Below are 15,675 nucleotides of genomic sequence, written 5' to 3'. Positions count from 1 at the left end.
CTGACTTTTATTCAGTTATTTAGCTTTTGCAAAAGTGACATTTTCCACAAAGTAGCATTAATTTAAATGTATGAAAGACGAGAAGCAGAAAACACAATTTCCAGTTTTCTGTTTTCCTCCTGTAACCCTTGGCCTCCTGCGCTGCAGCGTGCAGCAGGACTGAACCAACGCCTCGGGGAGGAAATGGCGTAAGAGATCTACAAACTTGCAGGCCGACTAGCAGAAGCATGTTTCTGACTGGATAGCGTGTCAGCGGTTGGTGACTACATCACCGAGCCGCCAAAGATCAAAGATTTCACAGAGACACGCAGATTAATTTGTTTTTGTGTGACCATGGCATAGGTTTGATAAATACAGTGTCAGCACAACAACTGTAGGTGGTCTGATGAGTTAGATGAATCAGGCGGATTTCATGTACTTAAGATCTTGTCCTTGTAAGCTTGTTGCTGACAGCAGCCTGGATATGAAGGCAAGAAATTAATTGCTGCCTACATTTTAAACCAAAATGGTTTACACACCATCTTCTCAGAAAAGGAGGAGAAGGCCTGAAGAGAGTGAATGAAGCCATTTCTCCCCAGAATGTCAGTAGAGATTTTGTGTCCTTGATGGATAAATTATCTACACTGAAAAACAAGCATCATTGTTGTTTTTTCTTCCTCTGCTCATGACCTGACTTCTCCTTTTATTTATGCTTCTTGATTGTCTGAAACAGCACAAACAGCCAGGAAGGTCACAGAAATCTGAAAGCTGTTCATGGACATTTGTAGAGACGGGGGTCGGTGGATACAAATGATCAAATTTACATCCCAGAAAATTCACGGCTTGCCAGATAGAAGAGCCTTTTGGATGCTATCAATTAGGCTTAACAGGTCCTGTTCTTAACTTATAAAACTGATCATTTCCATATTCTTTTATTTGTGTGTGGAAATGGCTGCAAGCAGATGTGCAATTATCTTTGATAAGCAGAAGTGGGACCTCCTGCACAACCACCTATAATGCATTGTGATTTCTGGATGATAAAACAACTAAACACTTGTCTTTTCCAGCAGCCATTGTACAGCACATACAGCAGTAAAACCAGCTGACTTAAAGTGCTAGAGCTCAGCTTGGGTTGCTAGGTAGCAGTCTGGGCTTGGGTTGCTAGGTAACACAGCAGTCAAATGTGACCTAACGATCATGACATTTTTAGAGTGGCTTATTTTCCAGACACCAAAGAAGTTTAATTTAGTGTCAAAAACAGAGTTGAGACACAAATAGATAAAAAAAAAAAAAAAAAAAAAAACTACAAAAAGTGAATTTTGCACCACAGGTCCCCTTAAATGTGACACAAATGGTCAGAATGCAAGGAAATGGTTCAAAGCTACATTTATTTGTGTGATTCTGAATGTTTAACTTTTTTTAAGTTGGAATGTCATCTGGTAATCTTATATCTGGAAATAGAAACTTAAAAAATGTGCAAAGAGGGCAACATGTGGAGCTTCAGTCATTTTAGATATTCTCCATTTTATGCAGTGCATTTGGGATGAAGGGTGTAAAAATAAGACTGTCAGGATGGAGTTTGATAGTTTCAAGTGATGCTAAATTTATTATTTTCCACCATTATTAGTGATGATAAAAGCTACATAATCAGATTTATTGAGAAGCTATGCAGAATAATTTCTTACAACAGTGTGGCAGGTTGCTGAAGAGTTTTGGGAAGAATAACCTTTTCTTTTTGGATAATAATTTGCATTGAAATGGCAAATCTAACTATTATGTTACTTTACATGTGACAGTAAGTATCTGATGTTGGTCTCTTTTCACAGTTCAGTAGGTCTGACCTTTAACGTACGCCAGCCAAATCAAAGAATGGAGAAATAAAAAATATTTAACCTAGAAGAGAATCACAGTTTTGTGATTTCCAAAAATGTCAAACCAGATTGCTACCTAAAAACAAAGGAAGCAGATTAAGACGAGCATTACATCTACGAACTAAACATTTGTTCAAGTTCAAGAGAGAAACCTTATGTTTAAGAAACATGCTACAAAAAGCTCCTAATTATACGGTGTCTAATGTTTAAACACCCACATATGTAGGAAAAAGAGTCACACCAACACTGTGAAGTATAACTTTGAAGATTTCTCCTAATTTAATCCATGTCTTCACCATTCCCAGCTGACATTAAAAGCTGAGTTGCATTTTACATTAACTAAGACATGCAGCTACAATTCTATATACCACATATGACAAACAGCTAATCCTTATTTGTGCCTTGCCAAGCCTGTCACAATTTAAGCTGCGGTTGCATTATGGCCAGTGGCAGGTAAAGGGCAGTAAGCCTGACTGGATTTGGCAGCAGTGGGAGACACAGACCTCAGTGTTTCCTTCAAAAATGAAAGATATCCCCCACTTGAAAACTGACACCTTCTCTTGCGATTGTCGCCAGAAAAGTAGAGCTTCTTACAGAGGAGCAAAAAGTTAGAAACCATCTGAGGACTTGAGCTGAGGTGCAGCTCTGATAGTGTTATTACCAGCCCTGTTTATTATTTTACTTTAATGAAACTCCACTCCGTTTGCCTACAAAGTCCGGTTCGTTTGCACACATGCAAACTGATGTGGACCAAAAAAGTGAACCTTGGTCTCAGTTCCTTTAAAATAAATTCAATGCATATGTGAACGCCAAGTGGACCAGAGACCGCTGCAAAAGCAGGAAATGGACTAAACACAACCAAGACAAATGTGCTGTGCTAGTGCTAGCGAGAGACGAGACCTTTTAGGAACGCCAAAAGAGAAGTCCTACAGCCACTAAAATCTGACGCTACTCTAGTGCTATTTACATTTTGTGGAGAACGACGTTGCGTTCAGTGTCTTCTGAGGTTTTGTGTCGTTTTCTTCAGTGGCTCTTGATGCAGCGCCCCCACAGGCCAGGAGGGGAACAGGTTTTGTAGTTAGTTTGGTTTGGTTGATACAGTGGAAACAAACTGAATCAAACCGAGTTTACTGGACTATCAGGTGAAAACACCCTTAGAAATCACTTGCTGCATTCTTGTTTGTTGTGCAGGAGGCTCCACCTCTGCTTTTCAAATTTGCACGGTTATATAATTGCGCATCTGTTTGCAACCATTTTCACATGTGAGCGTTAAGGTTGAGCTAAGGGGCGTGGCCAGCAGCAGCTTATCTGGATTTAAAGTGACAGAAGCCCTAACAAGCCTAAAAGAGGCAGACTGAGCAGAGTAAAATCTGACTTTCTCAGAATCATTTTTGTGCAAAAAAATGTAATGAGCATGTTTTGTGTAGACCATAGACCTATCCAAACCTCTCCAACGATGCGTAATAGGTCACCTTTAAACCAGCTGCAGCTAATTTTCTGTAAAGTCTGACAGAAGGCCTACTTCCACCAAACACACCTGAAAAAGGTGTAATCAGCCCAACATGCAAAAGAAAATCCACATCCTCGTTTCTAAGTTATTATCAAAGAAAACAAGGATCCAGAAAATATGATTATCAAGACAAACCTAAAGTCATTTTGTTGTAAATTGATCTGTTTTTGTCATTTTCTGAAGCTTTTCACAATCTGTGAGGCCAACAATGACAGAGAAAATAATCTATTTCTTTGGTAATGGGTATTATTGAGCTGTGAATGAGTTTGGGAATTATTACTCTTCATATCTGCCCTTCTGTTCTTTGCCAAATTTAGCTGCAGAAAAGATTTGTTTCTCTGTGAGACAAAAACTAAACCGTGTTTCAGACTCTGAGTGTCTGTTTGTACATGTAAGGACAAGTATTTCTGCAAACTGCAGAGGGAGACAACACAAATCTAATCCCAGAAAAAAGCCTGGCAGTCACAGGTCACCATCTGGAAGCAAACTTAATTCTAACACACTTCAGTTTTTCTCTTTATTAGAATACAAACTAACAAAAACATTGATCCCTTTGGGTCTAATTTTGTTGGATTCTAAATGTGGTAATGCTATTCCTTTGACTGACTGCAAACCTTTCTGATTCATCTGTCAATATATCACTGGCAGCTGACATGAGTTCTGACTTTAAAAACATTTACATATTGAAATGTTCATCATTGGACCAACAAACTTTTAGATGTAGACGCCTCTAAAAGTTTATCGTTTCGTGATGGATTGGACACAAAGTCATAGAAAAACAAATCAATCTCTGTAGAGGTTTGATTCATTCTACAATTACATTTTTTAACATCATTGCTATCAAAATAAGTTTAATTTTTCTTACTGCATTAGATTAGTCCTTCGTTTTATACCAGATTTTATGTAATTAATGTTCCATTTCCACTGTGTTTTTGTATTTTCATTTTAAATTAATAGAATTTTTTTTTCTTTTATGCAACTATAGGAAAGTTCCTCGTGATGAATTGGTGATTGGTCCAATCCCCATTTCTCAACCAATGACGTCTGGAGCTGAGCATTAGCCCCGCCCACGACTCTCCACTGATCAGCAGGTAAAGATGGATTATGAAACTAAAAGACCAACAAGGGACAGATAAGTCAAAACTAAAACTAAAAGTGTAAAATATTTATTCCCTATAAAAACAACCCTTTACTCTTAAACCTGTCAGTGATTAAACATTAAAATCAGAGCAGATACACAATTATAACTCTTAACTTTTTTTAAAACCTCTTGGCTTTTCTGAAACTAGTTCTGTGTGCATCTGGGTCCAGTTAGAAACCAAACCTTACAGTTTGACTTTCTACGATGACAAAACATCTGATATATCACAACCTATAAAGATAATTTTAAATAAAAGTGCTTTAACTTTAAGGTAAAACTATGTGCAGGACATTCATATCTTTATTGATTCTGTTATTGGGACACATGGAGAATCTTAAAGTCATAAAAACGCTACTTTCCCACACTACTGCATTACTTCTTTACAGATGCGTGCAAAACTTTGTCTGCAACTTCATAATTGCAGTGTTTCCAATAAATGAGAAATGCAATTGAAATTGCATGTGAATAAATTTATTCATGGATTAAGTCATTAAAAAACATGAAGCACCATCGTCCTATGACCACTTCCTGTTGTCTTCTTTGTCGTTTCTGCCAGTAGTAACGTCCTGTTTTCGATCATGTGATCTGAAAGTGTTTTCATTGCAGTTTTTTTAAAAATACATTAATTTCGTTACATTTGAGAAGTTCAAAGTTTTGTGTTTCCATTAACCAAATTTGTGCAACTTAATAGTCAATGGAAACTCAGGTTATCGCTCACACTTCTTTACAGTATTACTGCAGACATCAAACAAAATGCATTCTTTTTCTCAAATTACATTCCTGGAAGATGAGGAAATTCCCCCCTTCCTGCACTTTAATTTCGGGGAAAAAGTTTCATTTTTTATTTTTTTGCGTTGCTGAATGCGGGTTGCTCTGCAGCACTGAGAGCCTGATTGCAGGTGAAGAGGCCTCTTGATATGCTGGGTAATTTACATGACATGATTACTCCAGCAGCCCTGCTCTTTGTGTGTGTGTGTCTGCGTTACGTGTAAGTGTGTGTGTGTGTGACAGAGCGACGGTAAAATGGTACTAAACATCTGTGAGCTTGATGACACTCACTTAAAACAACGGCTTGGGAGGCGTGAGGGCGGTGTGATTGAAGGAAGAAAAGCAGGAAGATGGAAGAGAGCGGGCAGAGGGGGAGGATGATGGAGGAAAAATGTAGAAATGCATAAAGGTATTTGAAAGAAGGAGAGACGCATGGAGAAGCTGAAAGATATTCCTCAAGAACTGCGAACGTGAAGGGATGTGAGGTATTTCTGTGTGTGTGTGTGTGTGTGTGTGTGTGTGTGAGGGGCAGACAGGGCAGGTGAGCTGCATGGTCCAACTTGCTTTAAAAGCACCTGAAGAAACAACACGAGGCTGGCATGATAACATCTCCCCTGCCTGCCTGTCAGGCTCCATATGTATCTAAATTTATACCAACACGCGGCTTTGACATGCAGATTTCTGCTGTTTTCTCAGACCTGCATGACAGTAATCCCCTTTGGAAAGTTGTTTCTGATCGCTGCAGATTTATTTACTTCTCTGTTTATTATGTTCATCCCCAAAGTTTGTAGTTTTAACAGCTGCTTCTGTTTTTTTTTTTTTAGCATTTTCATTCAGCACTTTGTTACAGGAGCAACACATTTAGTTTGATTTCAGATGATTTTATACGTTTAGCACTGGGATAGATTTGAGTTTCTAGATGTTTGTTTTAAGTAAGATCGCTGAAATGTTCATAAATATGAATGAAAGTTTGGACCCCCAGGGGTGCACAAACTTTTCAAAAGTTGAAAGAGTCAAAAGATCCAAATAAAACAAAACAAATAAAGTAGTTAAGTCATGTATTTTTATGTCTATTTTTATCTTTTCAAAATGGATTTTTATTGCAGATCCAAAGTTTGAAAGGGATTTTTACGGTGGCGTATCAGGGCCAAATTAGATTAAAAGTTTGTAAATAAGAAAAGTAAATTTTCAGAAACCCATAAATGTTCTAGAAAAAATTGCAAAATTTCTGTTTGAAAATTTGAAAATTTACTGAAAAAGTTTCAGGAATTTTGAGATTAACCTTGGACTTTCAACTTTTGGAATTTGTCAAAAGTTGAAAATTTCAAAGTTTAACAGATTTTCCACGTTTGCTGTATTTAAAGAAAAGCATCTAGTTTTCAGTTTCTCTTGGGCTCCACTGAATAAATTCATTTTCAGTAATAATAATAGGATTTGGGTCACTATCATTCAAAACATTTGCTATATTTGGTCAAGTCTAATAAATTAAATGAAAGTTGATTTCAAAGTCGCCTTTTCAGTAAAAGTTTCTGGATAAACTTGATTTTTTGTTAAAGCTTGGTTGTAAAAATTTGTGTCCCATTATGTTTGTAATAAATTTACCGTTATTACAAATTAAAAGTGTCCATCTGCATGTATCAGCCAAATTTTTATCATTTTTGAGTTGCAGCTGGGGGCCGCACACAGTCAGTCTGAGGGCCACAAATGGCCCCCTGGCCGCACTTTCAGCACCCCTGCCTGCTGTAGTCAGTTCTTCCAGAAGTTGTGATCCCAACTATCAGCTCATTAAATCCTTCACAAAATTTACACAAATTCACCACCACTTTTGGCCAGTCATCACAACCTTGTCATAAATCTGACCAATCACATCCAGCCTTCCTCTGCATTTCCTTCTTGTCTGACCAATCGCTGAACCAGTTCCCTTTGCCTCCTTCTAATTTCACTTTTTATTTGTTTTTGCTTACATTTTGCACACACACAAGGAAGTTGGGCTCTGTCAGAGGTTTTTGTGTCGTTTCCTTCAGCGGTTCTTGGTGCAGCGCCCCCACAGGCCAGGAGGGGAACAGGTTTTACAAAACGTTTGGTCCTTTGGACTCGGTGTGAAAGAACATCCGCAGCTGAAAATGAAATGAATGTTCTGATGTTTGGTCCCAAATCGGACCGATTCTACCGGACCTTCGCGTGTGAACACACCCTATGTTCCGGTTTCACTCCACCTCTACATCCCCAGTCCAAACTGTTGGTAAATATTTTATTTATGACCCTGCAGCTAAAATAAAAACTTTACTATGTCTATTCTGTGTAAATGAATAGACATATTCTGTGTAAATGATTTTCTGACTACTAGTGCACTAGTGACCGCACTAGTCAGTCTGACTACTAGTGACTGACTAGTGCGGTCCTCTGCTGCTGTAGCTTCATCATCCTGACATGCATTTGTGGCATAAAGTGGATCTTTACTCATTTCAACTGTTCAACTGTTGCTATTAAGCAGTTGAACAGTTATAATCCATGAAATATCTGCTAAGTACACATGTTTATATATGTAGGACCTGATGGTGTAATTATTTCATTCTTGAAGCAGTTTGATGAGTGAACTCATCATTTTCAATGCTGGCAAGAATAAAAGCAATCTGTCAGTTTGTGAAAGATCCTTTAGATCAGGAAGTGAGTTGAGAGTGAAATTTAATTTACTGTAGAGAGTGAGGTATTTTACTCCATCTCATTTGAAGATTCCTGCAGCCATCAGGAGGAAATGTTGCCCTTAAAGGCAGAGGATGCAAGCTTAGGCTGATTCCTCAGACAATGCAGCATCAATAACCGTCTGTCAGCAGCAGCGGATACTACGGCATGGGCAAAGGATTAGTTTATAAAACCTCTACAATGCACAGTTACGTCAACAAAAGCTGGTTAAAAGGTGCAGCACATCGTGGAAAAGGAAATATCTTTAATATCTCTTCACTCTAGAATCTGTATGGAAATCAGAAAGATTCATATCTTCAGAAATAACCAAGTTCCTCTTTTCATATTAATCCCTTTAGTGAAGAGAGTTTATGTCCTAAAGCACAAATTAATCCAGAAAATATGAATAATCTGAAGATGATGTGAAAATGAACAAAAACAAGAGAGAGAGGTGTTTTTAAAAAGTACTTTTAGGAGTATTTTTACAACGCTGTACTTTTTTCTTGAGTAATTTTATTAAGTATTACTTCTCTGACTTGAGTAAAATGTATTTATTTTTTACCCACTGAATGAAAAACAAACATGTTTTATCCAGAAATCCACCAGACTCAGACTCACACCTGCAGTTCCTGTTAAAGTTTCATAAGATTTTTATTGAAAGAAGCTGATTTGAAAAAACTTCCTTTTGCCTGATTTTTATTTTTTTATGAATTATCATTTTCATCCTTAAAACAACAAAATTTCCACTTAACTTTATATTTTTGTCCACCTGATTGTCATTTTTAAATATTAAATAATTTATCATTTGATCAGTTACTCAGTACTTGCGTCGGCTTTTTACCAAATACTTTTTTACTCTGAGTAATTTCTTGGACGGATACTTTTCACTTTTGCTTGAGCATAAACATGTTGAAGTAGTGCTGCTCTGACTTGAGTACAACTTTTTGATCCTCTGATTAAACATATTTTCCTGCCGTTTTCCTGAAACCCCAGGATATTTTTCTAAACACAGATTTCTTTCGTGGATGTGCAGCTTTGCAGCAGCAGACTTCGCTTTACTGCGGCCCGTTTCTAACGTCGTTCAGTGAGATTTCAGCGTTTAAGAAAACACGGCTACCCTTGACGTCGCTCTCTCCGAGCTTCACCTCTCGCTCTGCGTCTCCCAGGCAGAGGCAGATTAGCAGAGTTCTGCTTCGTTTACCTTCACCTGTCAACGCCGGCTGCGTGTGTGTGTGTGTGTGTGTGTGTGTGTGTGTGTGTGTCCTGAGCACTCAGCCATGAGAAGCTACCGCTAAGACCCTGCATCATAGGTTGTGTGTAGGTGACAGCTAAAGAGTCCCACCCAGAACACACACACACTCACTCACTCACACCCCTAAGGTTTAAAGTGACGCTTAAGCCGACTAAATGCGTCGGGGTTTCGGGTCCTGTGAGCCCGCGATGCACTCAGAATATGAAAACCTGACGCCGCTTTTAATTTTCTGTTTCCACTTAAGTTGAGAGGAGAAGATGTGGAGAACAGCGTCAGAGGGGGGGAGTGTGTGTGTGTGTGTGTGTGTGTGTGTGTGTGTGTGTGGTCCTGTGTGACGAGAAGGAGCTGCACCTCCACGGCTCACTGCCATCCTCCTTCCTCCCTGAGCTGCTGGAGCCTGCTCTGGCCTGTTGGCAGGAAGTGTCCTCCCAGCTGACAAAAACACACTCACACACACACACACACACACATCCTCACAAAACGTTGGCAAAATGCCCCCCGTCCCGCCCCATGACACCACATCCACAAGAGGAGCACGACTTCAACATATTTTTACTCAAGTAAAAGTAAAAAAGTATTTGGTAAAAAATTTACTCAAGTACTGAGTAACTGATCAAATGATCAATCATCTAATATTTAAAAGCGGAGTATTTTACTACGCTGTACTTTTTACTTACTTTTACTTGAGTAATTTTATTATGAAGTTTCTACTCTTAGTTGAGTAAAAGTTTTGGGAACTCTACCCACCTCTGATAAAGTGACTTTCAGCAGGTGGCGCTCTTCCTTCTGGATTTGTCTGCAAAAGACGGTGAATATCCAAAACACTTGGAGGAAAAATAACAGTTTTCCTGTGCAGGAAGTAAACAGGTTTGCAGAAACATTCATCTGAAACAAAAGGTCCTTAAAGCGCTAAGAGGGATTCCTCTTCTGCTCCCAGTCAGGAGCTGCAGCAGGTTGGCTGGTGCGAACGCCTGTTCAGCGCTAACCTTGGAACCAAATATCACTTTAATTGGCTTCATTCAGACTGGACTGTTTTCTTAGTTTTAATCAACAAAAACAAGCTGGAAATTAAACCCAAGCAGTCTTGAAGTTTTTTTAAAATCAGACAAAAGAGGCATTAATTAAAACAAAAGTTTCCAACCTGCCACACATTTTAAATAGAGTTTTTAATAATAATAATAATAAGATGAGATCTGTGTCTTATGTATTTCTGTTTAATAGTCGCTTTGACCTGCATGATTAAATCCCTCCTGGTATAATTCAGCTATCACACAAATCTGAAGAACATTTAAAAAAAAGACTTTGACAGGAAAAACAAAAAGCCGTAGCTGTAGAAAAACAGAAACTAGCCTCTAAAGCTGTTAAATTCAGGCTGATTGCTCTTCTGATTCATCGTAAACAACTGATCTCTCACATCATTTCAAATAAAATATTACTAAACACTTAAACCATCTGAAGTGAGAGAAAAAACACTTTTATACCAGTAAACTCCCTTAAATTAGTGTTTCTCTTCCTTTTCTTTTTGAACTGTAGCTTCCCATCAGTTCTGTTGAAGACTAAAAGGAAGATTTTCAGTTTTTAAAGTTTTAAAAACAGCAGTCACTTCAATAAAAACATTTTCCATGAACCACCTGAAGAAAACCCTCCCAGAAGTCAGACTGCTGTTCAGACATCGAAGGATTATGTATACCTGGTTTAAGGTGACATACTTCCTTCAACATCTTCATTATATTTTTTGCACAAAATCATTTTTAGGTAACGAGATTTTGGGTTTTCTTAGCTCTTTTCAGAAGCAGCTGTTTGGGGCGTCCTGTCATTTTAAACCCGGACGCTGCTGCTGGCCACGCCCCCCAGCTCTATGTTCACTCTCTCACTTGTAAATGGCTGCAAAAGGATGCGTAATTATACAACCGTACATCTTTGAAAAGTAGAAGTGGAGCCTCCTGTGCAACCAACAACAATGCAGCAAGTGGTTTCTGAATGTTAAGTCGACAACAAAACATGAGCACAGCTGACCAAACGTGCTGGAACTCCCATTTGGTTGCTAGGTAACAGGCCAGGCTCAGCTGGGGTTGCTAGGTAACGGTGCATTTCTCGTCAGTTTTTGAAACGGCACAAACCATGTTTTTGCTTTTTTTACTTGATCTGGTTTTAGAAACTGTTGAGGCTGAAATGAAAGTATAAAATGTGCAAAAAAAATGAATTTTCCATAATAAATCCCTTTTAATAAACAGTTTAAATGGGCATTTTCAATTTGTAACTCATAATAATAATAATCGCATCTGAAAGTTTCATGATGGTTCTCAATATGTGCATTTTAATGACCCAGAAATCCTTAAAATGTTTAGAAAACATGAATAAAACTGCTCAAAAACGGTCAAATCAACAGCCTCGATGCTCAGCTTTGCAAAGTTTAGATTAAAAATTTAAAGAAAACAAGCTAATGCATCCGTGCTGTAGCCAAGGACCTCGCTTGACTGATTTACTTTTCATTTTTCTGTAACTTCTCCCCCATGGGTTCAGAGAGGGGTGGCTTGTCTAAGTACCTGAATTAGAGACACACAGAGAGAGAGGTAATTAGAATCCAGTGATTAATGTTCTAATGAGTTTATTCTCTGAGGGGATTAACATGAAGGCTAATAGCAGCTCTGCTAAAAACATCCCAAAAAACCCAAAACACTGGAGACAAAAAGGCAGGCTCAGGATTTACTGCTTCAGCAGAAAAAACAAAAACATGTTGCTGCTCTTGTTTTTCACTCCTTATTTTGTTTATTATGAACTTGGTCAACCTTGAAATGACCTCAACTCCTCTTGGCAGTAAGAAGAAATGCTCAGCCGTTCTCAGTCAGCATATGGAGCAAAACAAAAACAGTTCACTAATGTATAACAGCACCAATATGAGGTTAGATTTGAGCTGAAATGTTTCCTCAGCAGGAAGACACGTGCACAAGGTGTTCTAAAAAACCCCTACATAAAACAAAACAGACCTAAAAAGGCTTAAAAAACCGAAGACAAAGACATTTTTTGCACAAAAGTGACAAACCTTAAGATCTCAAATGATCACAAGGACACACAAAGAGTCAGCCATGCAGTAAAACACAAAATAACTGCTTATAAGAGCCAAACTGTTAAACTAAAGAGATCAAAAGGAGAAGCACAATTACTAAACTGGAGTGGAAAAACAGAAACAAAACATGTAAAGCGAACACAAAGTGTTGTGAAACAGGCAAAATCACAGGTAAAATACACAGCTGGGGAAACAGAGAAACCACAAATTACGATTGTGGTTTGTGGTCGTTTTGTATCTTTTCAGTTTGTGTGTCTTTGTCCTCAGTAATAACAGTTAAAGGCCTTTTTCATGTTGGAGCCCTGGGGGTCTTCTGCTTCACAGCAGTAAAGATATTATTCACTTTCCTCCTCCCACACAGACAGAACAGATTCAAATTTCAGTGATTTTTATTTTATTTTTTTCAGGAAGGTGTCCCAACTTTCTTTGTAAACTGCAAAAACACAAAATCTTACCAAGTTTTTTTGGTCTAGTTTCTACTGCAAAAGACTTAGAAAACTTGAAATAAGACAAAACTAAATTACAATTACCTTTTCAGCAAAATCTAGTTTGTTTTAAGTAAATACTTCAAAAAGTACTAGTTGTTTTGGCAGATTATTAGACTTTTAACAAGACATTTTTCTCATGTTATAAGTTAATTTATAATTATAACAGTTTGTTATAATTAAAGAATCTTCTAATATGTTGTGAAAAGTTACTTTTAAGTTGGTTTGTCTTATTTCAAGACAAACTTAGAAACTATACCAAATTTTGTGTTTTTGCAGTGAAAATGAAAGAAGAAGACGTGACAATGTTACATGACGAGAAACTGAGAAAAGCAGCATGGAAAAAACATACATGCTTGTAACCAATTGGTTTTTGGAGTGACATTCGGGTTGGCTTAGCCATTTTCTGAAGGAAAAGGAGAGATTAAGACAATCCTCAGCGAGCCACCTTCACCGCGCCGAGGTGCTTAGGGACACCGGGAGCAAAGAGGATTGTGGAGAAGAGAGGGGGCNCATGTTTTTGCTTTTTTTACTTGATCTGGTTCTAGAAACTGTTGAGGCTGAAATGAAAGTATAAAATGTGCAAAAAAAATGAATTTTCCATAATAAATCCCTTTTAATAAACAGTTTAAATGGGCATTTTCAATTTGTAACTCATAATAATAATAATCGCATCTGAAAGTTTCATGATGGTTCTCAATATGTGCATTTTAATGACCCAGAAATCCTTAAAATGTTTAGAAAACATGAATAAAACTGCTCAAAAACGGTCAAATCAACAGCCTCGATGCTCAGCTTTGCAAAGTTTAGATTAAAAATTTAAAGAAAACAAGCTAATGCATCCGTGCTGTAGCCAAGGACCTCGCTTGACTGATTTACTTTTCATTTTACTGTAACTTCTCCCCCATGGGTTCAGAGAGGGGTGGCTTGTCTAAGTACCTGAATTAGAGACACACAGAGAGAGAGGTAATTAGAATCCAGTGATTAATGTTCTAATGAGTTTATTCTCTGAGGGGATTAACATGAAGGCTAATAGCAGCTCTGCTAAAAACATCCCAAAAAACCCAAAACACTGGAGACAAAAAGGCAGGCTCAGGATTTACTGCTTCAGCAGAAAAAACAAAAACATGTTGCTGCTCTTGTTTTTCACTCCTTATTTTGTTTATTATGAACTTGGTCAACCTTGAAATGACCTCAACTCCTCTTGGCAGTAAGAAGAAATGCTCAGCCGTTCTCAGTCAGCATATGGAGCAAAACAAAAACAGTTCACTAATGTATAACAGCACCAATATGAGGTTAGATTTGAGCTGAAATGTTTCCTCAGCAGGAAGACACGTGCACAAGGTGTTCTAAAAAACCCCTACATAAAACAAAACAGACCTAAAAAGGCTTAAAAAACCGAAGACAAAGACATTTTTTGCACAAAAGTGACAAACCTTAAGATCTCAAATGATCACAAGGACACACAAAGAGTCAGCCATGCAGTAAAACACAAAATAACTGCTTATAAGAGCCAAACTGTTAAACTAAAGAGATCAAAAGGAGAAGCACAATTACTAAACTGGAGTGGAAAAACAGAAACAAAACATGTAAAGCGAACACAAAGTGTTGTGAAACAGGCAAAATCACAGGTAAAATACACAGCTGGGGAAACAGAGAAACCACAAATTACGATTGTGGTTTGTGGTCGTTTTGTATCTTTTCAGTTTGTGTGTCTTTGTCCTCAGTAATAACAGTTAAAGGCCTTTTTCATGTTGGAGCCCTGGGGGTCTTCTGCTTCACAGCAGTAAAGATATTATTCACTTTCCTCCTCCCACACAGACAGAACAGATTCAAATTTCAGTGATTTTTATTTTATTTTTTTCAGGAAGGTGTCCCAACTTTCTTTGTAAACTGCAAAAACACAAAATCTTACCAAGTTTTTTTGGTCTAGTTTCTACTGCAAAAGACTTAGAAAACTTGAAATAAGACAAAACTAAATTACAATTACCTTTTCAGCAAAATCTAGTTTGTTTTAAGTAAATACTTCAAAAAGTACTAGTTGTTTTGGCAGATTATTAGACTTTTAACAAGACATTTTTCTCATGTTATAAGTTAATTTATAATTATAACAGTTTGTTATAATTAAAGAATCTTCTAATATGTTGTGAAAAGTTACTTTTAAGTTGGTTTGTCTTATTTCAAGACAAACTTAGAAACTATACCAAATTTTGTGTTTTTGCAGTGAAAATGAGAGAAGAAGACGTGACAAAGTTACACGACGAGAAACGGAGAAAAGCAAGCATGGAAAAAACATATATGCTTGTAACCAATTGGTTTTTGGAGTGACATTCGGGTTGGCTTAGCCATTTTCTGAAGGAAAAGGAGAGATTAAGACAATCCTCAGCGAGCCACCTTCACCGCGCCGAGGTGCTTAGGGACACCGGGAGCAAAGAGGATTGTGGAGAAGAGAGGGGGCTTCTGGGAGAGCGTCAGAGGGATCTTAGGAGGCATTAGCAGTAACATACTCCACCTGAGATAGACGGGGAAGACCACACCAGCAGCACCGGACCCCTTTGTTGACAGGCTTAGTGGTCCTACCTTTGACAGACACACACAGAAACACACTTTAGACGCACCGTGTCGTGCATGTTGTTGCACACCGTGGATGTAGCAGAGGAAAGGCTGCCTTTAAAGGGGGAAATATTATACAGAACTCACATTTTGCATGTTTTTGAACTTTCTTTTTTGTTGCTAGTGCTTATAAAAACAAGCCAAGTGCTACAAACAAACACCCAGATGTTTTTTTTAGCAATGAATGGTAAATGGACTGAACTAGAGTAGACAGACGTCTTGTGATCAGAAGGTTGTAGGTTTGATTTCATAAAGTTAAAGGTTTTTGGTGTCTGGAAAGTGAGCTGTTTCAAAAACCTTCTGAATG

At 37.9% G+C, this 15,675-nt stretch overlaps 1 long non-coding RNA gene across 3 annotated transcripts in view; it reads left to right on the top strand.

The window, feature by feature from the left end:
* Positions 1-15,675, top strand: part of LOC103155243 (uncharacterized) — a 116,331-nt gene that overhangs the window by 74,549 nt on the left and 26,107 nt on the right. For all 3 annotated transcript variants that reach the window (XR_001659400.1, XR_001659401.1, XR_001659399.1), the window contains exon 4: positions 4,346-4,451. This is a non-coding gene — a long non-coding RNA (uncharacterized LOC103155243). The remainder of the gene's footprint in view (positions 1-4,345; positions 4,452-15,675) is intronic.

The sequence above is a fragment of the Poecilia formosa genome, unplaced genomic scaffold (genome assembly GCF_000485575.1).
Source record: "Poecilia formosa unplaced genomic scaffold, Poecilia_formosa-5.1.2 Scaffold419, whole genome shotgun sequence".
Lineage (NCBI taxonomy): Eukaryota > Metazoa > Chordata > Actinopteri > Cyprinodontiformes > Poeciliidae > Poecilia > Poecilia formosa.
This window is presented reverse-complemented; position numbering and strand designations above follow the sequence as displayed.